At 40.2% G+C, this 14,486-nt stretch overlaps 1 pseudogene; it reads left to right on the forward strand.

The window, feature by feature from the left end:
• Positions 1 to 12,180, forward strand: part of LOC103078362 (Golgi reassembly-stacking protein 2 pseudogene) — a 59,578-nt pseudogene extending 47,398 nt beyond the window's left edge.
• The last annotated feature ends 2,306 nt before the right edge of the window (positions 12,181 to 14,486 follow it).

A 14,486-nucleotide genomic window follows, 5' to 3' on the forward strand; every position in this document is an offset into this window, starting at 1 on the left:
AAATGTGGGTAGCAAAAAGTCAGAGGACATAGGAATATCAGAATCTTCTCGACAATGTTTGCAACAGTCTCAAGGTTCTTTATTACTCCTATTTCTTCTTGATGAGTCTCTCCTCTTTGGCAAAAAGAACTCTCCTGGTATTGAATTCAACAGGAAGTGGAATGTTTGGGCTTTATTGAAAGTATTTTCCACGTTTTGCCTATTTACCATGAGTCGAAGACAATGAAATAAAAAATCACAGCTATCTTCATCAATGATGAGCTCTTCCGCTTCTGGAATAGTAATGTACAATGTTTTCAGCAGATTTACAGAATGTCCAGAATTTTCTGTAGTGATGGAATTGTTCAATATCTATACTGTGCAGTATAGTAGCTATGAGCCACTAACCACGTGAGGCTATTGAGTACTTGAAATGTGGCTGTTGTGAGTAAGGAACTGAATTTTAAATTTTTATTTATTTTTTTAATAATTTAAATTAGAGTAGCCTCACAGACCTGATGACTACTGCACTAGACAGCACTGTTCTAGAGAATTTAGACCAATATATGTTGAGAGAGGGACTTCTCTGGTGGTCCAGTGGTTAAGACTCTGTGCTTCCACTGCAGGGGGCAGGGTTCCATCCCTGGTTGGGGAACTAAGATCCCACATGCTGCGCGGCCAAAAAAATAAAATGTATTGGGAGAGTTTCAACAAGTCTTAATAAATCAAGTGTGTTCACGTTAAATTGCAATGGATTTATTTGCTCTTTCTTTCCCCAAATCTGAAGTTAATATAAGAAACTGGTTAGCTTATAAACTATTGTACAGAGAGAGTATTGTTTCTCCAAGAGCTTCTGCTAATCTGTTGTTTGTAGTCAGCATATTCTTGTGATTCTTGTTGGAGTTGATGAGTCTGCTTGCACTGTCATTGTCCCTGGCCTCATGGCTCACTCAGTCCACATCATTTCCTAGCTCTGTTGATTCTGAGTCCTTTCAGCGCTGGTTGTTCTCAGCCACCCTCTGCCCCAGCACAGCCTCCCTCTGAGAGATGGGCAAGAGTGGGGATCTGGACCCACCCAGGCCCTGATTACAGTCCTGCATCTGAGCTTGGTCTGAATCAGCTTTCATTTCTTTAAAACTTTTTATTTTGAAATAATTTTAGACCTACAAAAATGTTCCAAATAGTACAGTGGCATAAAGAATCTTGTAGTATATTCTTCACCCAGATTCCCATTTGTTCATGTGGTTAATATTTTACCACCTCTGCTTTATTCTTCCTTCCTCCTCTTTATATCTGCATCAACATCTGTATCAGTCTGTCTATTCTTCCTCCTTTTCTCCTTCCTCTCCTTCTCCTTCTCTCTCTCTCTCTCTCTCTCTCTATTTCCCTTACAAACAGGAACATTCTCTTACATAACAACAGTACAATTCTCAAAGTCATAAAATTAACATGAATACAATATTACTATCTGTTCTATAGATCTCATTCAAATTTTTCTAGTTGTCCCAATGAAGTCCTTTATAGCAATAACAACAAAAATCTTCTGATCCAACATCCAACCGAGGATCACAGGCTGTGTTTGTTTTTTTTGTCTTGTTAGTCTCCTTTAATCAGGAACAGTTCTACAGTGTTTATCTTTCCATGGTCTTGATATTTCTGAAGAGCATACGTCAGTTATTTTGTAAAATTTCCCTCAACTTGTATTTGTCTGATGTTTCCTCATGATTGAATTTAGCTTATACATATTTGGCAAGAAAGTTACAGAAATGATGTGTCCTTCTCAGTGCATCACATACAGAAGCACATGATATCCATTCTTCATTTGTGATTCCTTGCTTGAAGGTGCTATCTGCCAGGTTTCTCCATTATAAAGTTGCTCTTTTTCCTTTTGTAATTAATAAGTGTCTCTGGTGAAATACTTTGAGACTCTATCTAAACATCCTGTTTCTTGTCATACTTCTACCCATCAGTTTCAGTATCTACTTTTCATTCTTATCTGAAATAATTGTTACTATTGTGGGTGCCAAATGATTAGCTAATTATATCATTGTTTCTGGTCAGTATTTATTTGTCGACATTCTGTTGTAAGGAAGGTTTTTTATTTTTTGTCTGTATCTATCATCTGTCTATCTATTATCAATCTATCTATCTATTCTCTATCTCTCTATCTTTATCATATAGCAATCTATCTCAATATAAACTCATGGATTCTTATTTCTTTACATGAATTTCATTCTATCACTATCACCATTTATTATGAGGCCAAACTTTCCCAGATGTGAGCTGTGAGAATCCCTTCATTCTGGTTCCTTTGTTTTATTTAATTTAATTTATTATTTTTTATATCTTCCCATCTATTTTGGAGCAATTTATTACTTTCTGATATAACAAAATGTTCCAGTCTCATATTTTTTTGTGTACCAACCCTGGAATCAGTCGTTTCTTTAATGAGGACCAGCTTTCATTTTGATGATCACATGCTCTAGGGTGAACAGGAGGCAAAAGCCAAAAGAAGGAGTTGTGACACTAAAAGACAACAGAGTGTATGAATGAACTAGAAACGTACGTTGCCTTACAGATAGACATAGCAAGGAAGCTTGCTTGTCAGTGTTGGGTTAAGGAAGAAAATTTTCTCTTGAGACTTCCTAACCGTAAGCTGGCACTCATTCAAGTTTGTAACCCAAATTTACACTACCTGCATGGTTCTAAACACTTTTAGGTCAAAATTTATTTTAAAATAGTTCTGGATTGGTAATGATTCCAGAAATTTGGAAGAAGCAAAACTAAATCCTCTTTGGAGAAATGCAATCAAAACAAAAACCTCAAAGTTTTCCATGAATAAAGTTCGGAGGAATGTGGGCTCAGAGACAACGTCAAAAAGCATTTAAGGAGACAAGGCACTCTGAGGAAAAGCCAGCAGGAACAACAAACCACAGAATAAGGCCAACATAGTTTTTAGGTATGGGAATTATCAAGTACAAAATGTAACTTAAGCATGTTTAATATATTTAGAGAAAGAAAAGTGGTGATTAAAAATATAAGATACAATGTATAACTGATTCACCTTGTTATAAAGCAGAAACTAACACACCATTGTAAAGCAATTATACTTCAATAAAGATGTTAAAAAATATATATATATATAAGATACAAGTTATTATGAAAGATAAACAGGCATACTTGAAAAACAATCAAATAGAATTTTTATGAAAAACAAATATAATAATTGAAATAAAAAACTCAAATGATGGTTTAAATTTAAAGAGAAAATTAGATATAGGTGATAAAAACATGAACAGGAAAATAGATCTGAAGAAATTATCCAGAATGCATAACAGAGAGACAAAGCAGTAGAAAATATGAAAGACAGATTAAAAGGCATGAAGGACAGGGTGAGGAGGTCTAACTTACGTCTAATTGGACTTCTAGGAGGAAGGACAGAGAGAATGAAAGAGAGGCAAATTTTGAAGAGATAATGACTGAAAAATTTTCAGAATTGATGAAACATACGTGCATACTTCAGACTTAAGGAGCTCAATGAATTTACAGCAATATAAGCAAAATTTTCCTTAGACAGATAGTAGTGGGACTGAAGAATACCAAAGACTATGGAGAGGTCTTAAAAATAACCAAAATGTAAAGACAGACTAACACAAAGGAACTACAGAACTCACAGTGGATATCTCCAAAATGATGTCTGGAGGACAATGGAATAATATCTTCAGTATTCTGAGAGACAGTAACTGTCAACCTAGAATTGCATACATAGTGAAACTATCAAGAGGGAAAAATAAAAATATTGTTTGGTCAAATGAAAAAATCAGAGCCTTTGTAATAAACAGATTTTACACTAAAGGAAATACTAAAGATGCACTTAGGGTACACAAAAATATTTGATGGACAGCCCACTGCAAGAAGGAATGAAATAAATCATTAAATATGTGGATATCTAAACAAACAATGATTGAGTTAAATAATAATTAATGTCTAATGATGTATAAAAATCACAAAACAAGTAGAATTAAAATATTGAACAAAAATAAAATATGTTTGGAAGGATGATTAGATTGAAAACAGTCTAAGGTTTTGTATTGTTTAAAATAGGAGCGTGTGTAGACTAAGTTTAGATAAATTTATCGAGTGATGTCAACAGGATGGCCAAACAAGATGTCCTTCACTTGTATTACCCCCCTCAACAACAACTTAGCACATATCTATGGAAAAAGTACCTTTGTGGGAGATGTGGGATCCAGCACCATATGTCAAGAGGTCCAGGGGAGTCTTGTTCATCCATGCGTCAGATAATAGGCGTACAGACCTTGGTGAGAACCCTCCTCAGACTGTAATTTCTTCCATGTGGGAAGTGAGAGAGTGAGTGACCACCCAGCCTCCCCAGCTATGTGGGATGCTGCCAAAGAGGTCCATTTCTCTTTTGACCCATCCAGAGTACTCAGTCATGAGTTGAATGCCTGGAGGTGGGGGTAGTGGGGGAGCAGCTGGGAGGGATGCAGCTAGGACTTGGAGGGCCTTGAAGGGACATGGATCCTGCTAACTGCATCCTATTAACTGTGGGACTCCGTCAGGAAGCCCACCAATGAGCCCCTGGGGATGCCTCATCCACTGATACCCCAGCTGGCCTGTTGCACCCCCAGTGCTCTGGGTGCCTCACTCACTCACTTCCCCATCCTGTGGTCAGCTCCCTGTGCATACTTGTGATGGTGGCATGAGCAAGCCTTGGCAGACGGCTAGTGAGCACACACAGAAAGCTGGACCACACTGCCCGGCCAGGGAGAGAACACAAAATTGAGATTTAGTACTGTCCTGAGAGCAAAAGGGAGGCTGTCAGCACTCAGCCTGGTGTACTGCAAGATTGAGGGTAGGCGTACAAGCTTAAGAATCCTGCCACAAGAGGGAGCAATAAGGGTAGAGCAGGAATATCCATAGCCAGTCTGAGGAAACCTCAGCATCCCTAGCGGGGCTGAAGGATGGTAATTCTTTCCTGAATTCAGTTAGTGAAGACCAGAGGAGGTGACAGCAACTTCAAATGCAAAGAGAACAATGCAAGCCTTCAAGGAACATGAATATCAAGGAAATTTGATGTCACCAAAAGATCACAATAATTCTTCCAGTGACTGAACCCAAGACCTGGAGATCTACCCAATAAAGATGTCAAAAGAGCTTTTTTAAATAAGCTCAATGAGCTACAAGAAAACACAGAAAGACAGTTTAACAAAATCAGGAAAACAATGCACAAACAAAATGAGAAGTTTAACAAAGACACAGAAATCATTAAAAAGAACAAAAATACAATGAATGAAATAAAAAATGCAATAGAGAGCATCAACAGCAGAATGAATGAAAGAGAAAAAATCTGTGAATTAAAAGATAATAACTATGGAATTATCCAGAGGGGAAAATTTTTTTTAAATTAAAAAAGGGTGAAGAAAGCCTGCATGATTTTTGGGCCACCATCAAAAGAAATGATCTGCAAATTATGGGAGTCTCAGAAGAAGAGAGGGAGAAGGGGGTGGAAAGCTTATTTAAAGACAAAATGGCTGAGAACTTTCCAAATCTGGGGAGAGATTTGGACATCCAAGTTCATGAAGTGAATAGGTCCCCAAACAAAGTCAATGTAAAGATATATTCTCTAAGACCCATTATAATAAAGCTGTCAGAATCAAAGCAAAGAGAGAATCTTAGAAACAGCAAGAGAAAAGAAGGTTGTAACTTACAAGGGAACCCCCTTCAAGGCTCTCAGTGAATTTCTCAACAAAGGCCTTACATGACCAGAATGAACCCACAGAAATGCATTTCTGGGGGCTCTGAGAAGCTCTGGTTCTCTATGTCTCAGTGCAGAAAGAATTCAGTGAGAGGCAAAGTGATAGATAAGTGTTTTATTAGAATAGGATGCTTGTGAGGCTTACAAGTGGGCAGGGAAGACGGTGCTGCCCTGAGAGCTTAGTGGGCTACAGTTTTGTAATCAAAGGAAGAATAGGGAGGGGGAGAAGACCACCTCCTTCATCATTCTTTTTTTTTTTTGCGGTTCGCGGGCCTCTCACTGCTGTGGACTCTCCCGTTGCGGAGCACAGGCTCCGGACGCGCAGGCTCAGCGGCCATGGCTCACGGGCCCAGCAGCTCCGCGGCATGTGGGATCTTCCCGGACCGCGGCATGAACCCATGTCCCCTGCATCGGCAGGCGGGCTCTCAACCCCTGCGCCACCACGGAAGCCCCTCCTTCATCATTCTTGAGTAGACGTGAAGCTTCCATCATCAGCTCCTCCTCCACGTTGGGCAGGGGGGTTTTCTTGTCCCCACGTGGACAAGCTGGGACTGTCATGGGGCAATGGAAATGAGCAAAAAGGCAATAACATATACGAAAATACGGTAAATCACCTCAGGTTTCAGTATAGTGTCACCTTATATTTTTGTTTTTAGTGTGAGCAGAGTAGCATGTCCTAGGAATCATTAACCTACTGAGCTCACTGGGCAGGATGTGGGTCTCATTCCACCATTGTTTTATGGTTTTGCGGCATGTCTCATGCTTCTCTTGCATGGTTTTGTTGCTAGGCAAGCCTGTTTGGTTTTGTGGTTAAGCAAACCTGCTTTCTTGACTGATCGTTAACTTACAGGGCTCTCCCATATATATATATATATATATATATATATATATATATATATATTTTTTTTTTTTTTACTTATGATCCCTTAGTGGGATTAACTATTTAATCACCTACTTTGTCCCTTTACTCTGCCCCTATCAAGATCCTCCTCTACCAGTATCCCATCCCAGTTTTACCATTGGTGAAAGTTTTAATAATTGCATCACCACAGCACACCAAGGGCTCTCCATGCTCCAACTACCACCAGTGAAGGGGTACTCATTGCCTAAGTGATTGCTGTGAGATATCCAGCTACAGAATCCAATGTTAGAGTCTGCTTCCTAAGACCATTTCTGGTGACAGCTGTCTTAGATCCCTTGAAACAGAGTTGATGAGCTATATGGGGAGTGTTCTCAGATTAAAAGTAAAGAAGGAAGGATTGGATAGAGGGAGAAGCTGATTTGCAGTGTAGTTGTAACTGAGGCCTCACCTGACTCTACAGGGATCTCTGGAGCTGACATGGTTCTTCTGAGTTTTCCCAGTTTGAGACAAGAGGGTCTCTGTATTTATGCATCAGCCAGTCATTGGCCATGGGCTCACCCAGGGAGGGAGCATAACCTTGGCCAAGGCCAAGAACAAGTCCTACTGAGGGACATAGCTGTGAGCTGTCAGCAGCTGACATTCCCAGCAGCTGGGGGTCATATGTCATTTGTTAGCCTTGGGGAGGGGATCTTATCAGAGAACCATACTATCCACAACAAAATTTCATAATGGTAAGTGAGAAACACAAGATAAAATTTCTATTTATAATGTGACTTCAATATTTTAAAATGTGAATATATAAAAAAATGACTGGAAGGAAATAAACTAAACTGTTTAAGAGGTTTTATCTTGGAATAATGGGTGACTTTCATTCCCCCTCTCCCCAGCCCATATCTTATAAACACACATAAAGAACCTTAGAGTGTCTTAAGGAAAACATAAAACCATCCCACTGATTCCTCTCTATGAGCTGTTCAAATCAGTCAGAAGTGAACATCAGTGTCACTTGAATGGATAAACATGCTGTAGTACCTCCAAACAATGGAATATTATTCAGCAATAAAAAGAAATGAGCTGGGCTTCCCTGGTGACACAGTGGTTAAGAATCTGCCTGCCAACACAGGGGACACGGGTTTGAGCCCTGGTCCCAGAAGATCCCACATGCCACAGAGCAACTAAGCTCATGCGCCACAATTACTGAGCCTGTGCTCTAGAGCCCGCGAGCCAAAACTACTGAAGCCTGTGTGCCTAGAGCCCGTGCTCTGCAACAAGAGAAGCCACCGCAATGAGAAGCCAGCTCACCGCAACGAAGATTAGCCCCTGCTCGTGGCAACCAGAGAAAAGCCTGCGCGCAGCAACAAAGACCCAACGCAGCCAAAAAATAAAACAAAATAAAATAACAAAATAAATAAATGTATTTTAAAAAAAGAAAGAAATGAGCTATCAAGCAATGCAAAACATGGAATCTTAAATGCATATTACTAGGTGAAAGAAGCCAATCCGAAGAGGCTACGCACTGTATGATTCCAGCTACGTGGTATTTTGGAAAAGGCAAGGCTATGGAGACAGTAAAAATATCAGAGGTTTCCAGTGTTCAAGGGGAGAGAGGAGGAGGGATGAAGAACTGAAGCTCAGGGGATTTTTAGGGAGGTGGAACTATTCTGCATGATACTGTATGATACATGATGGATACATGTGCATTTGTCAAAGTCTATAGAACTGTATGATACAAAGAATGAACTCTAATATAAACTGTGGACCTTACTATTGATTTATCAATTTGTCACAAATGTACTACACTAACGCAGGGAAAACTGTTCAGGGAAGAGGGGATATATGGGAACTCTCTGCACTATCTGCTCATTAAAAGAAAAAGAAAGAAAAAGAAAGTGAATGTTAGTTTTTGTAATCTACTAGAGGCAACAACATTCGCAGTAGTTGAGATTGAATTTAACAGATGGCAAGCTCAGCAAGGCAGGGTGAGATCTACTTATCGTGGACTGAACAAAGCCTGCTCAGGCAGTTGTGAAATATCAGAACACAAATCTACAGATAAACAGCTTCTTTGTTTACGAATGCATTAATGGGTATCACAACAGCTTGACTCTTGATTCTGGAATTCTTGCTGTTTCCTCAATGAACCATGACACAACTGTTGAGTCTTGCTATATGCATTCATAGAATGGCAGGGAATCTGGTCCTGTGACGGGACATTTGATAAACAAACAAGGCAAACTGGAGCTGATTCTCCTGGTGACTGCCAGTGCTGGTGCCTTTTTTCCCTTTTGGCACATACCCTAAATTCCTGGCATCTACTTTTATTTTTCCTCCCAGGCCAACTGCAAAAAGGACTTGACCTCAGCTGACATAGAATGTGGAAGATTGTGTATGCATTAAAAAGTAATTCAGTCTGCTGATGAAGGTAATGAATTTTCATGGGAATTTAGTCAGTACCACCCAGTGAGAGTCCGCACTTTGAATATTTGCTCAAAGGCAATGGGGAAATAAGAACTTCTTTATCACTGCTGATTCTTTTTTTTTCTATAAATTTATTTGTTTTATTTATTTATTTTTGGCTACATTGGTTCTTCGTTGCTGCCGGTGGGCTTTTGTCTAGTTGAGGTGAGCGGGGGCTACACTTTGTTGAGGTGCGCAGGCTACTCATTGCGGTGGCTTCTCTTGTTGCGGAGCACGGGCTCTAGGCAGGCGGGCTTGGTAGTTGTGGCTTGCAGGCTCTAGAGCGCAGGCTCAGTAGTTGTGGCGCATGAGCGTAGTTGCTCCGCGGCATGTGGGATCCTCCCGGACCAGGGCTCGAACCCCTGTCCCCTGCATTGCCAGGCGGATTCTTAACCACTGCGCCAGCAGGCAAGTCCCTATCACCGCTGATTCTTGAAAGTAAACATTGTCTTAGAGGGACTTCCCTGGTGGCGCAGTGGTTAAGAATCCGCCTGCCAGGGACTTCCCTTGTGGCACAGTGGTTAAGAATCTGGCTGCCAATGCAGGGGACATGGGTTCGAGCCCTGGTCTGGGAATACCCCACAAGCCACGGAGCAACTAAGCCCGAGTGCCATAACTACTGACACTGTGCTCTAGAGCCCGCGAACTGCAACTACTGAGCCCGGGCACCGCAACTACTGAAGCCCGTGTGCCTAGAGCCTGTGCTCCGCAACAAAAGAAGCCACTGCAATGAGAAGCCTGTGCACCACAGTGAAGAGTAGCCCCCGCTTGCCTCAACTAGAGAAAAGCCCAGGCACAGCAGCGAAGAACCAACGCAGCCAAAAACAAACAAATAAATTAATTAAATAAATTAAAAAGAAGCATTGTCTCTGATACAGCTTCTGTTTCTATTGTTGATTTGCTTAAACATTGGACGTGTTGAGGTTCTTCACTTGTACGTTTATTCACTCAGCTAACACTGATTGACTACTATGAGACAGGCACCATATGCATAAGTTATTAATGGAGGGGCTGCACTATCGTATAGTCTACTTTAGTATCAGAGTGTAGTGGGTGAGAGGACGCTTCTACTTTTCTCTGCTTAGTCTTGCCTTGACTATAGAGAAGATAACTCTGTCCTGCCTTCCATTCTTCTCTTCTCTCTTTTCTTGCTTTTCTCTGAGGGTTGAGACCTGTCTGATTGGCAAGATAAGAAGAACCTTCCATTCATGGACAATTCTACCAATGGACAGTTACTATTAATTAGAAGCAAGAACACTTATCTTGCATTTTCTTAAAAAAATATCCATCTGGAATCTCTTTTTCTATGTAGTGGAGATCTGACATCTTTTTAGTATTAAGTTTTCACATTTAGAAATGTAGTTCATGAAGTTTTATAGTTGTCTTCCTATAGGTTCTGCACATTTTTTTGGTTAGCTTTATTTCTAGTTATTATATATATACATATTTGTGTATAATTTATACATACTTTAAAAATATAAATATGAAATTTATATTTTTTCTATTGTGAATGGGCAGCTTTCTAACTGGTCATGATCATTGACTGTGTTGGTCATGTCCCTGGCTAGCTCACTGGCCTCCTTTATTAGTTCTAGTAATCTTAAAGTTGACTCTTATGGAATTTTTAGGCAGTCCAATACATTGTCTGCAAATCGTGACAATTATTTTCTTCCTGATTTTTATAATTACTTTAAAATTTTTGTTCGTGTTATTGCACTGGCTAGGACAATAATGGTGATGGTTAGAATCCCTTCTTGTTTTTTATTTTAAAGGAAATACCTCTCATACTGCAACATTAAGTGTAATGTCTGTGTAGTTTTTTTGGTGGATACCTGTTAACAGATTAAGGAAGTTTTTCTTCTTTTCTATTCCTAACTTGCTAAGGAAATTAAAAATTTTTTTTTTAAATCAGTTACCAGTTACTTTTTTTTTTTTAAACATCTTTATTGGGGTATAATTGCTTTACAATGGTGTGTTAGTTTCTGCTTTATAACAAAGTGAATCAGTTATACATACACATATGTTCCCATATCTCTTCCCTCTTGTGTCTCCCTCCCTCCCACCCTCCCTATCCCACCCCTCCAGGCGGTCACAAAGCACCGAGCTGATATCCCTGTGCCATGCGGCTGCTTCCCACTAGCTATCTACTTTACGTTTGTTAGTGTATATATGTCCATGCCTCTCTCTCGCCCTGTCACAGCTCACCCTTCCCCCTCCCCATATCCTCAAGTCCTGTTCTCCAGTAGGTCTGTGTCTTTATTCCTGTCTTACCCCTAGGTTCTTCGTGACATTTTTTTCCCCTTAAATTCCATATATATGTGTTAGCATACGGTATTTGTCTTAAACTATGTCCAGGACATAGTGCTGAATGGGATCTCTTTGTTTTTACTAATGGTTCAAGATTAAATAAAGATAATAATATATTCAGAATCTCCTAAAAGCAAATATTGAAAAACCTATAAAAATGCTGATCTAAACATCAAAGTGGTAAGAGAACCAGTAGTCTCAGCCAGTAATATGTGTAGTGGCCAGGGTTTGTTGGGAGTTAGCATTTGTTTTGGTAGCTTTGATGGGGCAAATGGAAATGTCTGACAAAGGTAAGATGTGGAATTCTTCTCAAGCTCACTGCAGGTCTATTACATCGTCAGAGCAGAAACAAATGTGAATGAGTCTGAAAGTCTGTTCAGCCTCATGGAAACACACAATGCAAAACCACGGAAACTGAACACATGTTGCACAGACACAGACAGTGTGTCCATATTAGCACCAGGAGGTGCTCATTACATCCAATTCTGCACAGAGTGGAGAAGGCAGCCAGATGTGGGGTTAGAAAGGAGTATTTGTACCAAATACTTACATGCCTATTTGAAGCAGGAAAGAAAATTTCTCTTCCTGGAGAGATGGCTGGGAGCCACATTACTCCTCTTAAGCCTGGGTTTACTCATCCAAGGCTTGAGGTCCATCATCTTTGCCACCATTTGGAATGAGAGGAACTGAACAGGGTCTGTCTGGACTTTCCCTAAGCTCAACCCCATCAATCGTAAGTACTGTTCTCAGTGAAGGCACGCCCAGCAGTACAGTTATTGCCACCAAAACGAAATAGTCCCTTGGTCATTTGCTACACCCTAATGACCATATTATCATGCTTGATGTCTTTAGCCAGCAGGACCACATAGCTGAGCCAGCCCCACCGGGCCCTAGTTTATTCGCACCGTACTTAATTCCAGGTGTTGGATTATCAGATTTGTAGCCTGGTTTGCCACCTCTTCCTTTTTGCCCGTCTTGTCTGGAATTGCTCCTCTCATGCTCCTGTCTGAGGATCTCCCACTGTCTTCTTTCTCACCCTTCGGAGCCTGCCTTTTGAATCCCCAGGCCACCTCTGCAGAGACAGAGGCTGCTTCCCATTCACTTGAAATCCACCCCAGCTGGGGAGAAGCTTGGTCCTTCAATTTCAGATAAATGCGAATGCTTCTGCAGCACCTTTATCTACGAATTGCTCTTTGCATTCATATGGAATATTTATCTCCAAAAGAGCTTGGGTGTAAATGCATATTATCATCAATTTCAAGCAGGTCTTTTACAATAGGAGTCCTGTAAATAATTTTAAGAGTAAAACTAAGCAAAAAGGAACCTGCTCTGTATCCTGTAAAGTTTGGGGTGGGGCTCAGAGGGAGGAGAATGTCAAAGTGCTTGTATTTTATTTATCTATTTATTTATTTTTCCACAACTAATAATTATTATTATTATTTTAAATTAAAGTATAACTGACCTACAATACTGTTAGTTCCAGGTGCACAGAATAGTGATTTGATATTTTTTAACATTACAGAATGATCACAGGTTGAGTGATGATCTGTCACCATACAAAGTTATTAAAATACTATTGACTATATTCCTCATGCTGTATATTTCATCCTCATGACTTAATTTTTTTGTAACTGGAAGTTTGAACCTCTTAATCTCCCTCACATCCCCCCACACCTCCCACCTATGGCAACCACCTGTTTGTTTTCTGTATCTATGAGTCTGTTTCTCTTTTGTTAGTTCACTTGCTTTGCTTTTCAGATTCCACATATATGTGAAATTGTGGTATTTCTCTTTCTCCATCTGACTGATTTTACTAAGCATGATACCTCTAGGTCCATTCATGTTGTCACAAATGGTAATATTCCATTCTTTTTTATTGCTGAGTTATATTCCTTTGTATATACATATCACATTTATCCACTCATCTATCAATGGACACTTAGGTTGCTTCCATATTGGCTATTGTAAATATTGCTGCAAGGAACATAGGGGTGCATATATCTTTTCTAATTAGTGGAATTGCTGGATTGTATGGTACTTCTATTTTTAATTTTTTGAGGAACCTCCATACTGTTTTCCATAGTGGCTGCACCGATTTACATTCCCACCAACAGTGCAAGAGGGTTCCCTTTACTCCACACCCTCTCCAACATTTGTTATTTGTTGTTTTTTCTGGCTGTGCCACACAGCTTGTGGGATCTTCGTTCCCCAACCATGGATCAAACCTGGGCCCCAGCAGTGAAAGCGCCAGGTCCTAACCACTGGACCACCAGGGAATTCCCCGTTGTCTTTTTTTTTTTTTTTTTTGGCTGCCTTGTGTCTTCATTGCTGCACACAGGCTTTCTCTAGTTGCAGTGAGTGGGGGCTAGTCTTCGTTGTGGTGCACCGGCTTCTCATTGCAGTGGCTTCTCTTGTCGTGGAGCATGGGCTCTAGGCATGCAGGCTTCAGTAGTTGTGGCATGTGGGATCTTCCTGGACCAGGGCTCGAACCCGTGTCCCCTGCATTGGCAGGCGGATTCTTAACCACTGCGCCACCAGGGAAGTCCCCTGTCTTTTTGATAATAATCATTTTGACAGATGTGAGGTGATATCTCATTGTGGTTTTGATTTGCATTTCCCTGATGACTAGTGATGCCGGGTATATTTTCATATATTCCTTGGCCATCTGTATGTTTTGGAAAAATGTCTATTCAGGTCCCATGCCTTATTTTAATCTAGTTGTTTGTTATTTTGATGTTGAGTTGTGAGCTCTTTACGTATTTTTGTTATTAATCCCTTAGCAGATACATCATTTGCAAATATCTTCTCCCCTTCAGTTGGCTGCCTTTTCATTTTGTTGATAGTTTCCTTCACTGTGCAAAAGCTTTTTATCTGTTTATTTTTTATTTTGTTTCCCTTTCCTGATCGCTGTGGCTAGAACTTCCAGTACTGGGTCAAATAAAACTGGTGAGAGTGGGCATCATTGTCTTGTTCCTGGTCTTAGAGGAAAATGCTTTCAGCTTTTCAACATTAAACATGATGTTGGCTGTGGGTTTGTCATATATGGCATTTATTATGTACAGGTATGTCCCCTAATACTCACATTGTTGAGAGTTTTTCTCA

Source organism: Lipotes vexillifer, unplaced genomic scaffold, assembly GCF_000442215.2.
Source record: "Lipotes vexillifer unplaced genomic scaffold, Lipotes_vexillifer_v1.1 scaffold253, whole genome shotgun sequence".
NCBI classification, from domain to species: domain Eukaryota; kingdom Metazoa; phylum Chordata; class Mammalia; order Artiodactyla; family Lipotidae; genus Lipotes; species Lipotes vexillifer.